Raw genomic sequence first — 23,007 nt, forward strand, 5'->3', positions numbered from 1 at the left:
TAATTTTTCAAAGGAAATTTTTGAAAAAATTAACAACTACTCTGTTCATTTGTTTTACGGGTTTATTGGGCATATACAACTGCAGGTGAATTTGTGTGCTTTCTCCCTACTGTTAATTCCGATCTCTCTGAGGGCCTGAAAAGTATATTACTCATTTTTGCATACATAATGTAATTTCAAAATATGCAGAAGAATCACTTAATAAAACTGAAAACAATTTCACAATTCAAAAATTCTTAGTAAATTTGAAGTAAAAAAAAAAAGTCTTCAACCTGATAAAGGGTTTCTATCAAACAACAGCAATAACAAATAACATCCTAAATAGAGAATTGTTTAAAACACTTTCTTTAAAATCTGAATTAGAATAAGATTTTATACCATTCAATTCAACATTGCACTGGATATCCTAGCTGGCAAAATAAGATAGAAAAGGACACTTAAGGCATAACAATTGAAAAAGAGGAAATAAAATGTTCACTATTTGCAGATGACATAATAATCTTCATGGAAAATTCAAATGAAACTCCAGATAAATCATGAAGAGGCATTCTTCAAACAAACATATATGCTAGTAAACATATAAGTAGGTGTTCATATAAATACTATCAGGTGAATACACACTGAAACTATGGTAAGAGAGCATTATTTTTTTAAAAACCTACTGATGAAAATTAGGGAATAAATGTTGGAAGAAACAAAAAGCATCAATATTTTTTAAACCTTGCTGACAAAAGCATAAATTGAAACCTTCACTTTGGAAAACAGTTTAGAACAATTTTGTAAATGAAAACATTTACATATCCTAAAAGCAAGGAATTTTCCTCTAGGTATATACACAAGAGAGATTTGTAAATGCACGTGGTAAATAAGCACACGAATGTAAAAAAAAAAAAAAAAAAAAAACTGTAATGTTTGTAACAGCAATCTAAATGCCTGATGAAAGAATGAATAAAATGTAATGTGTTTGGAATATTATGTGACATCAATAATTTTTTAAAAACCATAGGGACATGCATTATCATGGAGAGATATTAACATTGCAATATGGAATTCAAAGTCCTGGTTGGGTGTGCTGGCTCATGCCTATAATCCTAGCACTTTGGGAAGCCAAGGCAAGAAGATCACTTGAGCCAGGAGTTCAAGAACAGCTTGGGCAACATAGTGAGACCATGTCTCGACCAAAAAAAAAACAAAAACAAATTAAATGACCTGGTCATGGTGGGGTGGCATGCACCTATACTTGGGAGACTGAGGTGGGAGGATCACTTGAGCCCAGGAGTTCGAGGCTGCAATGAGCCATGATCATCCCACTGCACTCCAGAGCCTGGCTGATACAGAAAGACTGTCTCAAAAAAAAAAAAAAAAAAAAAAGGTCCCAGAAGATTACAAACACCCTCTTTTTACAAACATTCAAAAATTTAAATAACATGCTTTTGGGAATACATATATATGAGATAAAATGTAATAAGAAAAAGTAAAGAAAAGATTAAAGCTAGTTATCTTCAGATGGGGAAGTAGGAGGATGATATCGGGAGGGCCACAGAGGGTGTCAAAAACCAAGGATTATAATTCATTAAATTCTGCTTACCTGTGTTTAAAATAAATGAACAAAAGACAGGAGTTGTAATGAACTGGATGGGAGAGTGAGGGAAGGGACTCTCAAGTTTCTGGCTGGAGCAATTCAGTGAATAATTATGTCATTTACTGAGATAGAAGATTTTGTTCTGAAGAGTATGAAACAACCAAGTGGACAAGTGAGAAACTCAGGGTGAAACTCGGGCTCACCTGGGTAAAGATGGCACGGAGGAGAAGCTACCACTGCTCCAATTCTCATCTCTCTCTGTCTGCCCACAAGGCTAGACCACGTGTCCTGGCCAGTCTTGCAGCTAAATAATAATAGTGTAACTAAGCTCTAGCCAATAATATGTGAGTGAAAATCTTACGACTTCTCCACTTTCATTTTTCTTCTTGAGGCCTCAGAGGTGGTGTAACCTTAGGGTAGAAGGAGCCAATATCTTATAATCACTCTAACAAGCAAAGCCACTCACAAATTATGCCTGTCTGGAATAGATATACAATCAAGAAATAAACTTTGTGTGTGTGTGAACCATTTTATATTTTTAGATCTACACGGTAAAGTCATCCCATCTATCCCATCTAATATAGGAATTAGCACTTTCAAGTGAAGTACTGCTTTAACAAACTGATAAAATGCATAGCAATGTAGAACTCATTGGATTTGCAACAGGTAGCACAGGAATAGATTTCACAGTTCAGAAAGATGGAGAAATGTCCGGTAAAACTATCACCTAAAATCACTTCAAAGGAAGACTGAATACATACTGAGCATACTGTTCTGGAAGCAGCAGATTGAATGAGCTAGAATATTAGTGCTTGTTGATTGTTTCTTGCTGCTTACAGCAAGAAATCACAAGCAACCATTTGCAGGCAGAAATTAAAGAACTTTATGGGGTTGAAGAAACAGATTTCTTCTAGACTACAAAGAATAGGAGACAATTTAAAGAAAGTCCATTAAGACTTCTCAGTTAAAAGAAACATAGGAACTAAGCCTTGTGGGAAATATAGATTAAGGTTGTCACATTTTTACCCAACCTTTTTGTTTCAGATAGCCTCATGATAAATGCCATTAATCTGAGAGAAAGAAACTGAGGATAAGGAAGAAAACAAATAGGGAGACATATCTAGGGAAAAACTTACGGCATAGTTCCTGCCACCCAGAGCTTCCTAGAAGCAGATAGATCCAAAGCCCACTAAGTTTTTCAGAGAATTGTACTGTCAGTGAAACTATAGGCCTAGCCTAAAGATGCCTTTAACAGCTCAAGTCATAAAATATCCCAAGGGCTCAAAACCTGCACTTGCAGCTAGCAAACTGGAAAAGTGCAGAATGACCACCTATAAGCACTTTAGAAGTGGCCAAGGGAGAAAGAGACAAGGAGGAACATCCTAGAGGGAGTGCCTCCCAGAGAGACGAATGAAGTCTTTATTTTTTTTTCTTTCCCCTTGGAGACACAGAGTAACAGAGTAAACTGTGTTTTGATTGCAATCTAACATGAGGTCAAGTGTGGAATTTTCTACTTCTGGCATCCAGATTTGGGGTTTTTGGATTAGGCATGCTCAACCTGTACCACATGTTCTCACTTACATGTAGAATCTCAAACAATGTAACTCAAAGAGACAGAGACTAAAATGGCAGTTACAGAGCCTGGGAGGTGAGGGAAATGGGGAGATAATGGACAAAGAGTATAAAATCTTAGAAGGAATATGTTTTAGTTTTTATTTTTGGTGATCTTTGGCACAGAATAGTGAGCACAGTTAACGAAAATGTGTTGTACATTTCAAAATCGCTGAGAGAGTACATTTCAAATGTGCTCACCACAAAAAAGATAAGTATTTGAGGTGGTGGGTATGTTAATTAACCTAATTTAATTACTCCACATTATTTTCATAAACCATGATAACACCTCGTACCCAATAAATATATACAATTACAAATTGTCGATTTATAATAAAATAAAAAATAAAAGTAATGAAGTTGGTACATTAATTAATATACCATCTAAAAGTCTAACACAATATTGGTTCTCATTAGACATTTTTTCCTCCATTTATTTATTTATTTATTTATTTATTTATTGAGACAGTGTCTTCCTCTGTCACCAGGCTGGAGTGCAGTTGTGTAATCTCGGCTCACTGCAACTTCCACCTCTTGGGTTCGAGCAATTCTCCTGCCTCAGCCTCCTGAGTAGCTGGGACTACAGGCGCATGCCACCATGTCCAGCTAATTTTTTTGTACTTTTAGTAGAGACGGGGTTTGTCCATGTTGGTCAAGATGGTCTCGATCTCCTAACCTCGTGATCCACCCGCCTCAGCCTCCCAAGGTGCTGGGATTACAGGCGTGAGCCATGACGCCCAGCCTCAATTTATTTGAGTGTATCTTTTATTCAAATAAATGTTTCATGTATTCAGAATTATGAAAAGGCTACCTGCACACACTGTAGATAGCACTATCTCTGAATTGAAGGCACTCACAGAAAACTGAGGAAATAAGATGCTTAAAATAAAAGCCAACGATATAGTATGGGATTCAGCCAAATCTTGCCTTCAAATGCCACACTTGATTTTTTCCTACAGTTTCTATATATAATAGGAATTATAAACTTAAATACCACCCGTAACTTTTGCATATTAAATGCCACCATTTACTCCCTAGTCCCACATCTGTAAGAGAAGAGGACATTCTATGAAATGATAAAGAAGAAAAAAAAGCATGGAGAGAATCTGCTGTTTGCTTAGGGAAGACTTATCCAAAGACAATTGCCTTGGAAACTTTTTCTTCTTACCCAACACAATGGGACCTGGGAGCCATGCTGAGTTGTCACTAAGGAACCACCATGGGCTGAAATTCCAAAGAGAACGTGGTATTTCCAAATTCTAAGAATACAAGTCTCACAGAGGAACTAGGACGAAGGCGGAGCAGTGCGTGAGGCACAGTTGTTTAGCTGTGCCAATAATCAGCAGAGCAGAAAGACAGAAGGAGAAAATTGCCATGATTTTGCAGGGTTTTTTTGTTTTGTTTTGTTTTGTTTTTTAACAACTCCCACTTACTGAGCACTCAAGATGAACTAAGCATTGTGCTCATTGCTTTATATGCAATATTTTATGTTTAACCCAACACTGTTACTATGTATTAATTACTCTATTTTACAAAACAAGAAAACTATGTACTATTTACTCTATTTTACAAAACAAGAAATTTGAGTTTCAGAAAAGGCAAATGATATGTCTAAGTTCACACATCTAGTACAAGGTGAAGCAGAGAGTCAAGGCAATCTCTGTGACTCCAGAAGTACTGTGGCCATGTGGTCAATCATTGGAGATTCGAAACTTGTATTCTTATAAAGGTCATTAGGCAGTGAGCACAGCATTGCAGACAGAATACACAAGCTGACAAGAATTGCCCAGAGCCCATTCCTGTTAGCTATTACTTCACAACTATCCTAAACTTTGTGATTTAATTTGTTAACTTTTATTTCGCTCAGAATCTTTAGGCCAGGAATTCAAGAAGGTCTCAGCTGAGCTGTTTGAATCTGAATTACGTGGCATCCGCTGGGGTGGCTGGGGCTGAAGAATTCACTGTCAAGGACTCTTCACTCACACTCTGACACGTTGGTGCACCTTAACTTCTGTCTCTCCCTTTCTCACTACATTGCATCTCCACACTAGCTCGGGACTGTCAGAGCTGGGAGCCTCAGGGTAGACATGATTCACATCAGATTGCTGGCTTCCAAGGGGGAGAAACATGAAGCTGCCAAGACAGCTAAGGCTATGCTCAAAACAACACAGCATTACTTCCATCAGATCTGTTAGTCAAAGCAATACAGAAGCTGCCTGGATTCAAGGAAGTGGAGAAATAGACCAGGTCTCTTGTTAGGAGAGTGGTCAGGTCACACTGCAGAAGATAATGAAAAGTGGGTGACCATGAGGCCCACTTTGGAAAAGACAACCTACCCCACAGACTGACAGCCCAGGAGTCAGTGCAGCAGGACCAACAGGAAACCAGGACAGTACAGGAAGGTTATCAGACTGAAAGCAAAAGTTTCCCTACCTATAAACACTTCTCATCAGGCAGTACCAAGACAATGTCCAAATAAGCAAACACAAAGGTGAAGCAATAAAAGAAGGAAGGTTAACATGCAGAAGTGACTTTTTTAAAAAAGTAGGAAGGCAGTACTTCAGAAAGTGGACTTGAGCTATTTGAATGCAATGACTATTTATACTGGCACTCACATGCCAGACCCAGTTTTACATGCTGGGGATACAAAGATTATAAAACACAATTCCTGACTTCTAGAAGTTCAAAGTCCAAAGGGAGTGTTATAAGACCTTTTAATCAATAGTCTCTACCGACACCTAGTCAAGACTAAAATCGTGGAAGAGAAAAGAGAAAGCAAAAAGAAAAAAAAAAAAATTCAAGACAAAGATAATTTTTGCTTCAAAACACCTGAATAAGGAAACAAGTTTGCTGATTCCTTGGTGAATTGGGATTATTTATCAAATATACATTTTGCCTGAATTAAACAAAATTTAAATACTTACATATTTGCTCATTCTGAGTGGAGCAACACATAGCATTTAGAGCACCATGCATTCTTCCCCATCCTTAGTAGATAGCAGCACCCTATGCCACGGAGACCACATATGGCTTTAATATCCTTTTCAATATTGTGCCCCAAGAAGCCACTCCCAGTCTATCAAGTTGCCATACAAGAGTAAATCAACTTGCCATCTTATTGTTGTGAGGGATTTCTCAGTTAATGCTTTTGATTCTAATCTTCTGATTTGACAACCATACACATCTAAAGAAATCCCTATGAAGTTAGGGTAAGTAGTAAAATCACCTACCCAGGGATCTTAAAAAAAATCCCATTGCCCAACTGCACCACAGACCAATTAAGTACAAATCACTAGAGAGCAATAGTATTTTTAAAAAAAACTCCCTAGGAGATGACAATATTAAGTCAAGGTTAGGAACGATTGTGCCTAAACAAGAAATGCATCTTCGAATTTCTGGGAAGAAAAGACACTGATTTTATAGCAGGCTCCCAAAGGGGAACATTTGCTGATTAAGGTTTTGTCAGATAACTGGGTTTTATATCCAATTGGTTTAAATGTCCAACTAATCTCCAAGTGTAGTAGGTTTCACAATTGCACCCATAGTTAATATGCTGATAAAACCTCAGAATTAATCACTATATTACAATCACAATTTTGATGTATTCTTGATCCTATTACGTTTTCATTTTACCTTAAGCGGACTAGGACAGCAAGGCATTTTTAAAATCTAATCATAATGAGAAAAGGAGTGTAAGGCTGTTTTGTTTCTCCTCTAGCTTACTTGAAATATTGATATTATTGGAAAAAGCCACCAAACCAAAAACACCAAAGATAATAAAAATGCCCCCATTAGAAAGGAATTTATCACATCAAAATTAATGATTTTCAGCCAGTAACAATGCCACTCTTTGGTTGTCGAGTTAACTCGATTTCAATTTAACTGAGCCACTCTATCATCTGAATCAGGACAACAGACAGAGATGAATTAAGGCGATTCGGAGGCTGCGTATACTATGTGCCCTGGGTAAGAATTAATCCCGGGGAATGTTTTCATCTTTTCATTTCTCTCTCTACCCTCCTCTCATGTTTCTTTAGAAATTGACTTTCTTAATTGCAATGATGCGTCATTCAGTTTACCTTACTCAATTGCTGTGATGTTTCTTTTCTTTATCTAAAAAGCACTCTTCCTACAAGGGAGAATGTTACCACACTTTCAAGGGATCTATTTATTATGGGGGTCTCTCTTATCTGACATTAGAATCTTTCCCCTGCCTTCACATGGAATCCATGATATTTTAACAGATACCTTAAGCGAGTCTCTGTTTCATTCTTTATGACATTAAAAAGCTTTCATCAGTATGCAAAAACAGTTTCATATCTCCTTTTTTGTGAGATGAGTAAAACTAGGGCTAAAGGATTCACAGGAAGCTCAATTTGGCATTAATTTAGACATTGATTCGGCAGTCATTTCCTGAAAGCATAGACATCAAGGCACCCTCTTGGGTCCGAGGGATGAAAAGATGCAGAAGACAGAGTCCCTATACTCAAGAGCAATTATAGTCTCACTTGATAAAACTGACAATAGTCACACTGACAAGGTCACAAGAATAGCAAGACTGAATAGTGGTTGGAGAGCGCTTCTCTCCCCGTTTTGCTGCTAGTTAGCACCAAGGGTGGAATTTGAGGCCAGTTTCTGCACCTTTGGGTACAGTTGCACTCATGCTTTATTCCTGTAACCAGATAGTGAACATCTTGAGAACAGTTTACTTTCTTGTGTAACTGTAATACATTTAGGAGCTCTCATGTGGCTCACTGTATAGATTACATTTGACAAACTCTTAGTATTAAATGGTAAAAGAGCAAAAAGTAACTTAAATGAAATGTTTTCTTAGTTCGTTCAGCTGCTATTAAAAAAATATCACAGACTGGGTGACTTATCAACAAAAAATATGTATTTTTCACAGTTCTGGAAGCTGGGGAGTTCAGTGTCAAGGTGCTAGCAGATTTGGTGTTCTAGTAGGAGCACATTTCCTGGTTCATAGATGGTCAGTCTATGAACATGGCACCTCACTGTGTCTCACGCGGCAAAAAGAAGCTAAATTGTTCTCTGGGGTCTCTTTTTACAAGGGTTTTTTTTTTTTTTTTTTTTTTAAGATGGAGTCTCACTCTGTCACCCAGGTTGTAATGCAGTGGCATAATCTCAGCTAACTGCAACCTCCGCCTCCTGGGTTCACGCGATTCTCCTGTCTCAGCCTCCCAAGTAGCTGGGACTACAGACACCCGCCACCATACCCGGCTAATTTTTATATTTTTAGTAGGGATGGGGTTTCACCATGTTGGCTAGGCTGGTCTCGAACTCCTGACCTCATGATCTGCCCACCTTGGCCTCCCAAAGTGCTGGGATTACAGGTGTGAGCCACTGTGCCAAGGGCTTTTATAAAGTCTCCACTTTCATGACCTAATCACCTCCCAAAGGCTCCACCTCCAAATGCCATCACATTAAGGATTAGGTTACAACATATGAACTTGGGGAGAACAAACACATTCAGTCTACAGAGCAAATTCCATTCTTTATTTGAGTCTTTCTAAGATCATAAAAAAGGGTCCAGCCACAACTCACAGCGATACATCTCCAAATTTCTCTTACCTCTCCAATGGTCTCACACTTCACCACTGTCCTGGTGCAAAAATATTCCTCCAGTCCAGTTCATTTCCTTCCCTCTACTCTCTCTGTCCCACCTTTCTCTCTCTCTCTCTCATCTCTTCCTCAATTTTTCCTTATATACATTGACTTAGTTTTCTATTTCATTTCTTTCTCTGACTTTCTTTGGGATTCAAGCAAGGAACCTTTCTTTCTCTCTTACGTTTTTTGTATTTTCTTTCTCTATCCACCTAGTCTCCCGATTCGATTTCATAAAAGTTCTGGGAACTGGGCATGGAAATATAGATAAGAGTAAAGAGAAAAGGTCTGGGGATGCTTACACTTTGATCTCCTCTCTGAATTCTAAAAGCTCAGGACGGTACTCTCAAAATCTGATCTTTAGACCCCCCAAATCAGAACTACTTGGAGGGATAGTTAAAAGTGAAGATTATCCAAGTCTTTTGGTTTGAAATCCTACCTTAGCCCTGTTGATTCAAACATCTCTGGGGAAGGAGCTCAGCCATGTGCATTTTAGTAAGCACCCAGCAGGGTGTTTAAACCATTTGAGAATCTCTGCTATGTAAATAAGAAGGTGTAAGGAGTTGATTGAGAGCTGCAGTTTCCACAGAAGTCTGCATGGAAGACGATGCTTTTCTGTCAAGTCTGGAAGAGTGAGTAGGATTTAGATAAGTGGAAGATATAAAGGAAGTACAAAGGTAATCCAAGGCAGGACCCCTGGGCCATGGAATTTTACCAGTGTCTGTGGCCTGTTAGGAACCAGGCTGTGTAGTAAAAGGTGAGTGACAGGTGAGCAAGCATTACGGCCTGAGCATTAGATTCTCATAGGGGCTGAAAACCTATCGTGAACTGTGCATGTGAGGGATCTAGGTGGTGCACTCCTTATGAGAAACTAAAGCCCAATTATCTGAGGTGGAATAGTTTCATCCCAAAACCATCCCTTCCAGCCCCACAGCCGTGGAAAAAATTGTCATCCACAAAACCAGTCCCTGGTCACAAAAAGGTTGGGGGCTACTGTTCCAGGGAAATACATGAAGCAGAGAGGAATATGATGGTTAAGATTTATGTAAATTACATGAGGAGTGAGAGAGTGTTTGTGTATGGGGGGTTGGAGGGGGAGAGAGAGAGAGAGAGAGAGAGAGAGAGAGAGAGAGATATGAGTTCTCCATAACTGAAAGAAATCTTTATGGCTTCCTAAGTGTCCAATGTGTTTCAGGCTCTGAATGTTTATCTTCAGCTCCTCTACTACAGCTCAGAAAATTATTCCTGCTTTCAGTGTCTTTGTCATTGCTTGCTAACAATCTTCAAATGTTTGCTTTTAGTTTCTCATATATAGTGAATGACTAAAACTCTAGTTTAATCATCTCCATCAGTGTTTCAATTTATCCAGATTTTGTGCTAAGCTTACATAAGAATGTAAACCACTAAGTTAACATTAACCATGCTCTGCTAAAGTGAAGACGTTTAGATGAATGTCCACTCTTACTGTAACCAGCTCTAACGATATGAGGTATTTCAAAAGATATTCTACCAATGGGTAGTCTTCTGAGAATAAAAGTCATGTCTTGGTGTCATGTAGACAAGATTCCAATTTGAGCTCTCGCTGTGTGACCTTAGATAAGACTCTTAATTTCTCTAAGCCCTAGTTTCCTTATCAAATTAGGATAAGAATAACTACACTGTGATGTTATATGAGAATTAGATGAGATCTTATATATAAAGCACTTGTCACAGTGTCTGACACGTGGCAGACATTCAAGTTGTATTACAGTTATCATTATTTAGCCCATTGCCTGTATGCTATCATTATTTAGTCTATTGCCTGTATGTTAATATATTAACTCATGTTAATGTAGCTAATGTAATGGATGGTAAGCATTATGTATTTGAAGGGGTTTGTGTAGTGTTTAATACAATAGTCTCTGGAATCAGGCTGTTTGACATCAAATCTCTCTGGACTTCACCAATATCAGCTGAATGGCCTTAAGCAGCTCACATAACCTCTCTCTTCCACAGTTTCCTCAACTTCTATGCAGTGAGACTGTCTTCATAGGTGGTTGTAGAAATTTAATTAAATAATTCATAGAGTGCATTTAGAATCATAATTGTTAGCTATGATTATCATTATGTTAACAAATGTCTAGAAATACATATTTTCTGTGAAATTCTGATGAGGAAGGTGTCCAAGTTTAAAACTTGCACGGTGACTCTTAGACAAATATAGAATGAATACATGACAGAGATTTATTAACTCATTAATGAAGAAATCAGTAAGATGGTAAACTGGTCCCAAGATCATGAAAAGATAACTTATAAAAAAGAAAATAAAATATTAAAAATACATAATAAGAATTTTTAATAATCAATGTTAAAAACAACTGGTTAATACTCTACAGGACAATAAAACTATAGCTCTTGGAGTTCTCTTTTCTACTATACACAAATCTATAAGTAAACACGTAATTTCACAGTGTCCAGGTCTAGTCAATCCGTAAATGGGTACCTTTTCCTAAAGTAATAAATAATGCTTGGGTGGGCCTGTTAAACAATGCACCAGTGTGACATTGAATAAACAAACCATACACATTTTTGCTTTACTTTTAAGTTTCAAACATTTTTAAACAGATATATTTATACTGGTAATTAGGCTATAAACAGGTTGAAGTAGGGATTTTATCTTCTATATTTTGAATGTTTCTTACAATATTTATTCTATACCACTTAATAAATATCTATGATAGGTTTCCATGTTAAGTTCTGGGCATAAGAAGAAAAGGAAGAAAAGATCTCTGCTCTTGAAAGAGTCACAGATAGGTGGATATATTCAATACATTCTTGTTGACTGATGGACAAGATATGCACTATATTTGTTAAAGTATTTCAGAGTCTAGAACCTGGAGTCAGGCTGCTTGAATTGGACACTATCTGACTGTATTGACTTGGTGAGTTTTTTACTACCTCTAAGGTTCAGTTGGGTCAACTGTAAAATAAAAGTTAATAATAGCACCTCATAAAATATGTAAGATTATTAAATGAGTTAATACTTATAAAGCCACTAGAACATTGTAAGTATACAACAAATGTTAGCTAGCATTGTTATCACTACAATAAAGTATTCCAAACTGCTTAGCTGGGTTTCAAAGACAAAACTTGCTTGATCCTAAAATCTTGACAAGAAACTTAATGTCTAAGTGATGGAAGGCACTCAAATATTTAGCAAATGAATGAATGAAGTGAAGGATTGAATGTTGATATTTTTTGTTAATGCCGGAAAATAAGGCAACCTATCTCCCCTTATCTCCATATGACAACAATTTTCCAGTGTAAATAGCACATGATAGTCAAAACTTCACCACGACCTTTCTGAATTTCTACAGTTTAACACAGTTGTTAGTGTATCCATAGGCCCAGCATCCTATGACTTACAAATAATTGTTGAAAATTAAGTTCCAAACAAATTACTGAGCTGAGACTTAATTATAAGAACTAGGAATACCAAATAAAATTGTTCTCAAAATGTTGTTTACTTTTTAGCCTATTGTTTGCTTATAACCTTCTTATCCTTCCTCCAATTATCAGCAGAAACCAGATTCCCTCAAACAATCCATTTGGCTTTCAAACTACAGAAGCATGAGTCTGCAGTGCTTACGTTGCTCAAAACGGGGGTGTGTACTATTATAAATGCTTCCCAAAGAGTTTAAAAACTCTTTGATTCTGGATCTTTCTTTTTTTCTCCTAAGTTTCTCAAACCTCCAAATTGTCAGCTGCAATGGTAGGGCTAAATAGTACAGATAAAAGAACCATGACTTTCGAATCAGAACACATTAGAAGTTGATTTGCAGGAAAGACAATTGACAGTTTGACCATTTGGAATTTTTTCCATAACATTTACACAGATTTGCCTGAATCCAGTTTTCTGATCTGAGCACTATAATGGGGAAGAAATTATATTTATTTCCAGGAACCCCCGCCTAGATGATATCCTTTACCCTTTCTTATTCCCACAAAGAGATCTTAATATCTCTGTTATTGTGTGTTACTTATTTAGTGACTAAGTTACTTGTTTGATTCTTTCAGTAGGCAGTGAGATTACTGAGTACCAAATTCTAACTATTTTTATAACCATAATTCTTAAAGTGGTATCCGGCATACAGTTGGCATTTAATAAATGTTCAATATACTACAATCTCATTGTTGCCTACTCTGTAGCTCACACTATCTAAGTCATCCAGCAGAAATCCCCACTGTAGCTTATAGACACAGGTAGGGTTTACCCATTGGTCCTAGGGGCCTTCTGCACCTATAACTCTTTTTTTCTCTTGGTACTTATTAGAAATATTTTATTTTATAACATTTGTTCAAGCTCCACCCCACCTGACTTAATCCCTCTTCCCTCCAATCACCCTAAGTGCCTTAGTGTGGTGCCACATTTGTGTCCCTCTCTTTCCTGCTTTGAAATGTTCTGTATATACTGATTGTGTGCCTCATCATGACGTCTCCTTTTTTTTTTTTAATGCTCCACGACGCCCAGTGCTATGCATAGAAAAAGAGCTCAAAGATTTTTTTTTTTTCAAATTGAGTTTGCTCACATCTCATAAACCAATCTCTTCCAGCAATTGCAATTGAAAGTACCTCGTGTAAAATTGAAATCTCAAGCATAAGGATGCCTAGAATATTTGATCATGATCATAAAGCCAGTTAAATAGATTCCTTTCACTTTCAAAAGCTTAAGAAACTAGTAACTGATTCAAAAATGTTAACTTGTGAATCAATTATAAAACAAAACTAAAAATATTACTTTTTAAAACCTGCTCCTCCTCTTTCTTCCTCCCACCCAGGGTCATCTCGTTACTAAGGTGTGTTTAATGCAAAAGCTAGTTTCTTTCTTTTTTCTTTATTTTTTCAAGTTTTTAATTTAGAAGAAAACGGTTTAGAACCAGTTTTAAAGACATAACATTGGATTTCTATGCTTTTCAAAAGGGGAGAAAATTGATTGACTGATCCCATGTCTCTTCTGAAATATGTCTCTTCTGAAATCTTCCTTATCTCCTGCTAGCTAATTCATTTATGCAATCATCATACTCCTTTTCTTCCTAGTGTCTCTCTCTGTCTGCCCTCCACCTCTAAAATTTGAGGGTAATCATTTTGACTTTCCTTGAAGTAAACCTAACTGCATTGAGAAATTTATGACCCACAGAGGCTCAAAGTAAATACATTAAAATGGAAAAAACAAAAAACAAAACAAAAAAAAACCCATGCCAAGCTGCCTGGAATAACTGTTCACTGATGTCTTTCTGCAAGTTCATTTAGATCCTGAAACTGATCTGAAAACCACTATACATCAGAAACTATAGGAAAGCATATCACTTCATCCCATTAGCAGTGTCTGAGCACTCCAAGCCACAAGTTATAAAAATAGCACACATCTTCCCGTAATATGCATGTCTGGGCCACAGTAGGTACCACCTACAGTACCCCTGTAATGGGAAGAAAAAGACAAAAATCACTTTGCTATTTTCAAATAAAGTAAAATACAAGCCTTGTAGCATTAAAGTATGAACTCACAAATGCATGGTCAGATCTAGGTGAGAATAAACACTTCAAGGACGGACGGTTGCTGGTTACTGCTATTAAAGTTGTGAGGTTAGAAATACCTGATTTGATTTATACAGGGCCTCTCTTCCTGAAAGCTCAAAGGGCATGTACACATTGATATATCTCATTTAACTCCACCGTTTTTATACTGGAAAATTCCAAGATTATCGGAACAAAATTGCTTCAAGTGTAAAATTTGATTTGGAGGCGAATGTCTTCTCTTAGGAACTAACAGGGTCCCTAAGAATGACAAACTGATAGTGAAGGAAGCAATAACTCAGAGGAAAGAGAAGGAGGAAGATGGCATTTTTCAGAAATGAAGTTGCCATATAGATATACAGAGTACATGGGTAAGATAGAACCAAGGGTTGGATTAGGCATGAATAGAAGAGAAAAATAAGATAAAGGATAAGAAAGAAAGAGAAGAATATATTGTAGACAATTAGTCAGTTAAATTGGAGTAAATTTAGAAGACCAGCTAGCTTTGGCATTCACCAAGACTCTGTTTTCTAATTGCTCTGACATTCCCTTCTTAATGAGGAGCAGTCATAAATGATAATGATCAGGTAGTTTCATAGATAATTTTCTAATGGGTTCTGGTAGCTGCTTTAGCTCCTTAATCAGGAACAATCATAAATGACAATGACCAGGTAGTTTCATCGTTGATTTTCTACTGGTTTCTGGTAGCTGCTTTAGAACTGCTAACTTCTGAGGGTTTCTGTGTTTGAGGCTGGTTGCAGACCACTGCAACTGGGACTTACCATAGTACACTTAGAAAAGGACAGAGGATATATATTTCTTCTCCCATGTATGCAAAGGATTAGTAACTTTGAGTTTTGGTTTCACGGTCCAAGGTGCTTCAGAGTCTGGCATAGTCTGTTTTAAAGGACTTAAATTCATGGCAAATTGGAGGAAAAAGTTTCCCTTGAGAAGTAGGCATCAGAAAGCTCTTCTTCTAAACCCTTCTCAGGTGGGTTCCCTTCATGAGGGAAGGAAGAATAATTAGAATAAAACTAGAAGTTTCACAAGTGTCCACCTCTGACTTAGGTTTTGAGAAGGACGTCGCTCACTCCCATGGTTTAATGCATGCCTTGTGACTGAAAAACTAAAAACTGCATTATTTTACTTCAAAGCTTTCTGTCTCTTCTATGTTATAACTGGACATTAAAGAGTCACAGATACCGGGCCACAGAAACATTAACAAAAAATTAGATAAATGACAAATGATGTATTAGTCCATTTTCATGCTGCTGATAAAGACATACCCGAGACTGGGAAGAAAAAGAGATTCAATTGGACTTACATTTCCACATGGCTGGGGAGGCCACAGAATCATGGCAAGAGGTGAAAGGCACTTCTTACATGGTGGTGGCAAGAGTCTTTTTCACAATCATGAGAATAGCATGGGAAAGATCAGCTCCCATAATTCAGTTACCTCCCCCTGGGTCCCTCCCACAACATGTGGGAGTTCTGGGAGATACAATTCAAGTTTAGATGTGAATGGGGACACAGTTAAACCATATCAAATGAATATGCTGGAAATGAGGAAAACCAAAATCAAAAGGTACAAAAAAAGGAAAAAAAAAAAAAGAACAGAGGATGCATAATGAATATAATTAATGGTGGCAAGGAGAAAAACGAACAGAAATTTGGTTAATAGCCATGATTGGGAACCAGGGCCAGCTTCATGGGTGTACAACCTGCACAACTGCACAGGGCCTGCACTTAGATGGTCCCCATGCTTGTTTTAATGTTTCTACTACCATCTTGAAATAATTTTCTAACAGGGGGCCTTGCAAATGTAGCTGGTCCTGCTGAAATCATATCTATTTTCTATATTCTGCACCTGAATGGACAAGTTACTTAATATTTTTCAACCTAGTCTCCTCATGTGTGAAGTGGTAATAGTGGTAGCATCTAGCTCATCAGACTCCTGGGAAGATTCAGTGAGATAATGCATGCAAAGTGCTTACCGATGTGCCTGACGAATATTAAGTCCATAATAAAGGTTGGCTTTTGTCTTCATTGTTACAGGTTATATTGGATAGTGAGGCACAGGGGAATGTTGCCAACTACCTGGAGGGTCAGGCAGGTACACTGCATCTATTCTTATAGCTGTATCATCCCAGCTCAGGGAATAATGACAGCAGTATATGGAAAATATGATCCAGGCCACAAGGCCAATCGCTCTTGTTCTATGGAAAATGTGTCTGCACGCTTTCTGAACTCCCCATCCATGAAATATGTTCTAGGCCTGTTTCCTCAACTTCCCAGTATCACAGGCGCCCACATTCTCAGCCAAAGGAACCCACAAGTCTCACTGCTGCCCTGACTCATTTCCTCCCTCCGCCGACTTTCGAAAGCATAACATTTGCCCCTCTGCTCTGAATTTAAAGCGTGCTGTGCTCTGATTCCCAAATCAGAAACTGGGAATGAGAAATTTGCCTTCCCAAATGCTTATTTTTTAAGCTGATATTTCTATTTTCCCTTTTTTTCATTGGAAGATATATTTGCACCACATTTTCTGGAAACAAACTCCAGACTCTTCCGTTGTGACATGTCTTTATCCTCACCTTGGGCTCACTCATCCCCAAAGCCAAAGTCCACAAAGGGGAGATCCTAGGGCTCAAGTCTTTGAATCATTTCTGAAGACCCAGAGCTATACACTCTTTTTCTCCCCATGTGGGCTGGAGCTCAGGGGACTGTTGCCTAGTTGCAAGGGGCTCTGGAAATTCAGCAGTATCTTTAAAATACTTGAAACATAATAAGAAAATTCTACTGTTTGATTTCAGAAAAGATTGGCCCAGCAGGCAATATGAAAGGATGGTGGGAATATTGAAAAGAGACAGGCAGGGGGAAAAACACAAAAATAAAAAATGGAATGAGACAGGATATTATTATTGTAACTCTGTCCTAGCTTTATATGACAATGCACACACACACACAAAAGTACCCATGTAAGACAATGAAAGTATCTCAACAACTTCAAATGTTCTATTTTTCTTTGTGGAATGTTGCAAAAGGAAAATTACTTTTGATTATACACCTGTGTGAGAACCTGCTTTCTTATTTAGGGGTTGACACCTACACCACATTCAAAGTCTGGCAAGAATAATTTATGGAGCAAGTTCAAAAAAACTGTTTAAAGATGATCTCCTAGGGTCAGGCTCAGGCACTACATTCCGGGGTCCATACTAGGAGTCGGAAATGGGAAGCAGCAGAAGGAACAATGTATTACAGGTCTAAGTAAAACTGAATTACTGTTCTACTATACAACCAAGTCCTCTTCCTCCTGCCTGTCATCTCTCTTTGCTATGGGACAATTGACAGACAAATGTGATTGTTTTTGATTCCTTAAAGTCACGTAAAAGGGTATATCATATGGGCCTTTTTTTCCGGTTTACCCAAGTTGACTATAGGCTCAAGTCTAAACTTTTATGGCGTCCTTACCAAGAGAAGGATGTAGAGCTTTTATGGGCCTCCATCTACATAGAAAACAATCAGGTCTTAACATGTAGACTCAAAGGTTAAGTGAAATTGTAGAAAGCATTCTAAGTTGTACTGAGTCCTTCAATCCCCAGAGTTAGGAAATTAAAATCACAATAGTATTTACGTTTTTTTTTTTCGGTGACCTTTAACCTTTGGCATGCACATATTAGGACTTATGCAGTTTAATACAGCTTTCCAAATAACTTTATGGTATCAAAAGTAATCACATTTGTCTGTCAATTGTCTCATAGCAAAGAGAGATGATGGGCAAAAGGAAGAGGACTTGGTTCTACAGTAGAATTCCACTGCAGAATTATTTTTATTGCCCTGTTTAATCAAACGCCATATTCTGGGTAGAACACGTGTATCAATAAAGGCAAAAGCAGAAAATTTTTCTGCATATTCTTTTATTTAGGGAGTTGTAAAGTTTCACTTGTGAAACCCATCAACTTGTTTAAAAACATCTTGGGGTCATAGACCCCTTTGATGTTCAAATACCTAACATGTACCCCCTACTCAAAAAAAAGTCATGTTTTTAGGAGAACGATCTTTTAAGTATTTCTATACCCCTCCAGGGATTAGGGAAAAAAAAAATGTTTAAGGCTGGTTCCATTCCTCCAGAGTGGCTCTAGCAGATGGGAAATATATACAAGTAATAAGACCAGAGATACTTTTGTATAAGAATGTAACCACCCAGTGGGTTCACCTTGCCCACTGCCTAGACAGAGCTGATTTATCAAGACAGGGGAATTGCAATGGAGAAAGAGTAATTCACACAGAGCTGACTGCGCAGGGGACTGGAGTTTTATTATTACTCAAATCAGTCTCCCCAAGCATTCAGGGATTGGAGTTTTTAAGGACAATTTGGTGGGTTAGGGGCTAAGGAAGTGGCGACTGCTGATTGATCAGGTTGGAGATACGATCATAGCTGATCAAGATGTGTTTTTCTTGCTGTATTCTGTTCCTGGGTGGGATCACAACTGGTTGAGCCGGATTACCAGTCTGGGTGGTGTCAGCTGGTGCATCAAGTGCAAGGACTGCAAAATATCTCAAGCACTGATTTTAGGTTTTACAATAGTGATATTATCCCCAGGAACAATTTGGAGATGTTCAGATTCTTGCCGCCAGAGGCTTCATGGCCCCTAAACCATAATTTCTAATCTTGTAGCTCATTTGTTAGTCCTACAAAGGCAGACAGGTCCTCAGGCAAGAAGGGGATTTTTTGGGGAAAGGGCTATTATCAATTTTGTTTCAGAGTTAAACTAAAAGCTAAATTCCTTCCCAAGGTTAGTTCGGCCTATGCTCAGGAATGAATTAGCACAGCTTAAACGTCAGAAGGAAGATGGAGTTGGTTAGGTCTGATCTCTTTCATTGTCATAATTTCCTCAGTTATAAATTTTTGCATAGGTAGTCTCAAGTAGTGTCAAAGTAGTCTCCAGAGAACAGATATTCACTCTTCCCACAGACTGAATGGGGTATTCATCCCACTCACAGAATACAGCAGATATATTTAAGAGAAAATTAATCTTTATGGTATTAGGCTATGTTTTCATTCAAATTATTTCAGAAGGAAACTATAGCTTCAGGAAACAGAGAGATCAAATTCGTATTACCTGCTCTATCTATCTGCCAAGGGAAGCCTAAAGAAACTGTCTGCAAAACACAAGAAGCACCTGGCATCTTGTAATTCCATGGGGAGAGGGATGGGTCCTAAGAAAGGCTCCAAAGACACTGAACTTAACTAGAAGGCTGGAATGGAAACAGGTGAGAAAGAGGACTTAGAAAATTGAACAGAGGTGTCTTGGAATTTCCTCTGATGGCATCCTTCTTTACGGTCTTGTCCTCGTATGATAGCTAATTTCATGTATCAACTTGACTGGGTCATAGAGTGCCCAAATATTTGGTCACACATTATTCTGGGGGTTTCCATGAGGATGTTTTGGAATGAGTTTGACATTTAAATTGATAGACTGAGTAAAGCACATTGTGCGCTCTAATGTGGGGCCTAGAAGCAACAAAACTCCTCCTGCCTGCCTGTCTTGAGGCAGAACATTGATCTTTTCCTACCTTTGAGCTTATACTGAAATATCAATGCTTCCTAGGTCTTGACACTGCCAGTCTTAGCACTGAAACTTACACCATCAGCTCTCCTGGGTCTCCTGCTTGTTGAATCATTCTGCTGATCTTTGGACTTACTTGCTTCCTTACTTATGTAAGCCAATTTCTTAGAATACATTTCCTTATAAATATACACACTTATTACACACACACACACACACACACACACACACACACGCACACACTTTATTGGTTTTTCTTGTTTCTCAGAAGAATCCCAATTAATACCCTTCCCTTAAAATAATAATGGAACGTGTTATCTAAGTAAGAAGCACAGCTCTTGACAGCCTGACTTGGTATTGTTTGGGGCAAGTTTTTGAACATTTCCTCAGTAAAACACCATTTTAATGATTTATTAAGTCAAAGTATTTTCTCACTTAAAAAAAAAACAGTGCTCTACAAGGAGGATAACATTGCTCTGTGTTCATCTGTTGGGCACAAAACGAGTTCTTTGCAAATTACTAGAAGGATATATGTCGATACCAGCAAAAGGTATCTCAGTTGTTAAGAGGGACCATAATAATTATTTTTATTTTGCCTGCTTCATATTTACATAGAAAACTTGGAACAGAAAATGTGTGGCTATGTGGAGGATGGGTAGGGTCACAGGGGTTCCCTGCATATATTGGCACAATCTCTTTCTTGATTCACCATGAATCCCAGTTTATGAACCTCAGCTTTCTATATTTTTATACCTGTACTTGTCAATTTATGCTTTTTCGTTCTCCAAAATTAACACTGAAATTTCTCAACTATAAACTGACCCTCCTGGAGATTTATAAAATAGGATTTTTATTTCTGGAACAGGAATCTTAAAACCTGTATCCTAGTGCAGCTCCTCAAAAAGAAACAAAACTAGATCCAAGCAGATGCCCCAAAAGAGGAAGACAGGACAGTTAATGGTTCTCTTCTCTAAGCCCTAAGTCTATCATAGCCTTACCAATTCTCCCTCTAGCTGTCACCCAAAGCTGTGAACAGAGGAAAGTGGCCCTTCAACAGATTTCTGTGAATGAATGAGTCAGGTTCAGAAAGGGTCAGGGTTTAAGAAGTGAATATCACAGGTTAGAAGCCACCGAGGAGCTGGCCACATTATCATATCTCCTTAAACCTACCTTGTGGCTGAAAAGTTAGACAGTTCTGAGAAAGCTCTCAGACCTCCAGGGTCCTGGGGTCTCCTTGGCTCTGTGGTGCAGGCAGAAGAAACACTGTCATGGAAGTCACAAGGTCCAGACTTCAGTCCCAATTCCTCTACAAATGAAAACAAAGAGATAAACAAAAATAATAACTTTTAAAAATTGTAACACATTCTTTTTTTTAAAATGAAGCCTTACACCAAAATTTAGAATATAAAGGGATGAAAGTGTCAGGCACTTGATGGATTTCCAGTAGCCCTTAAGGTGCTTCCCTTAAACAATTAGTACACAGTTTGTAAACCAATGAGCTTGATTTAGAGAGTATTCCAACCTAACTGAAAAGCCTTTTTATATAACATAAATTCCTGGGCTCCGCTCCAGATCTACTGACTTAGAATCTCAAGGGGCTGAACACAGAAAATTCTACTTTCAGCAAGCTCTCTGGGAATTCTTAAGGTGCCCAGCTGTCCGCTATGAATTGGTGTTTGGAATTACTACAGTAGAACCTCTCTAATACTTTTTCAAGTGCTCAAAAAGACAACCACCACCAAATAACATATGATTCCTTCTCCACAGTATCATATTATTTTTATTAGCTTCAAATTACCATATTAAAAACAGATGGCTTGCAAATTGCACCATCATTCCACCTGGGTTAGATGTGCTTAAGCAATAAGAGGCAAATCATGGAATTACCTCAAAGATTTTCCATTCCTATTCTCTTCTCAAAAGTTTCTCCTTTTCCACTAGTTCTTTCAAAGGATATTATCTCTTCTGAGAGAATAAAAGGGGCCACAAATGCCCCTTGAAAATACATCCCACAAATACATGAGATGCACTACAGGGGGTCTAGACTCTCAGATGAGGATACTGAGACACTATTTCCAGGACTGGTTACCAAGGTATTGAAAACTCATTCCAAGGAGACATTGAAACCAAAACAAATTTTACACTACCAACTTTCAACATGGAGGTAATACAGGTATACCTTCAAGATAACTGCAAATTTGGTTCCAGACCATTGCAATCAAGTGAATATCACAATAAAGCAAGTCACAGAAGTTTCTTAGGTTTGTTTCCCAGTGCATATAAAAGTTATGTTGACACTATACTATAGTCTATTAAGAGGGTATTGTGCCGAACCCCTGTTAACCTCAATAGGGAAGACACCAGGTTTAAGGGACTGAAGAAGAGACCCAGAGCCAGCAAAGAAGTCGTGAGATTTTTTATTAGGAGCCTACATACAAGGGAGAGAGTATAGTGGTGCCAGTCTAGAAAGGAAAACAATCTTACATACAGAAACATTTCAGTGGCAGTGGGCTAGACAACATACCTGCCTTACCTAAAGTCCAGTGGCAGCAGGCTAGACAACATATCTGCATGGTCCAGTGGCAGTGGGCTGGGAAGGAAAACTGCAACCCCTTATTAACAGCATACAGTTTATATGCCATTTTCACTTAACACGCTCCTCTTAATGACCTTCACCCAGCAACCTTCATTTATCCCAAAACTCAGGGCCATGATTCCTGTACAGTCTATACTCCATGGGAAAGGCCAGAGGCTCAGATGTTCCTCATAGTCAATGAGCAATGAATCTCTGGGTTGGCCACTCCTGGATTCCCTTGCTCAGAGCACACATTCAGGTGTGTCTATCATACAGGATCATTCTAAAAGTATACTTAAGGTATTGCTTTCAGGTGCATTTACCCTACAGCATACAATAACATTATCTCTAATATGTACATGATACATCCTTTGTATATATATAGACATATATATGGAGGATATATTATATACATAAGGATATATTTATGGAGGATATATATTATATATTATATACAATTTGTATTATATAGAGGATATTATATGTAATTTATA

At 37.9% G+C, this 23,007-nt stretch overlaps 1 long non-coding RNA gene across 3 annotated transcripts in view; it reads right to left on the reverse strand.

Moving 5' to 3' along the window:
• Positions 1-15,779: 15,779 nt before the first annotated feature.
• LOC103881939 overlaps positions 15,780-23,007 on the reverse strand; it is a 42,245-nt gene continuing 35,017 nt past the window's right edge. For all 3 annotated transcript variants that reach the window (XR_002520328.2, XR_004182119.1, XR_002520327.2), the window contains one exon: positions 15,780-21,244. This is a non-coding gene — a long non-coding RNA (uncharacterized LOC103881939). The remainder of the gene's footprint in view (positions 21,245-23,007) is intronic.

Source organism: Papio anubis, chromosome 2 (assembly GCF_008728515.1).
Source record: "Papio anubis isolate 15944 chromosome 2, Panubis1.0, whole genome shotgun sequence".
Lineage (NCBI taxonomy): Eukaryota > Metazoa > Chordata > Mammalia > Primates > Cercopithecidae > Papio > Papio anubis.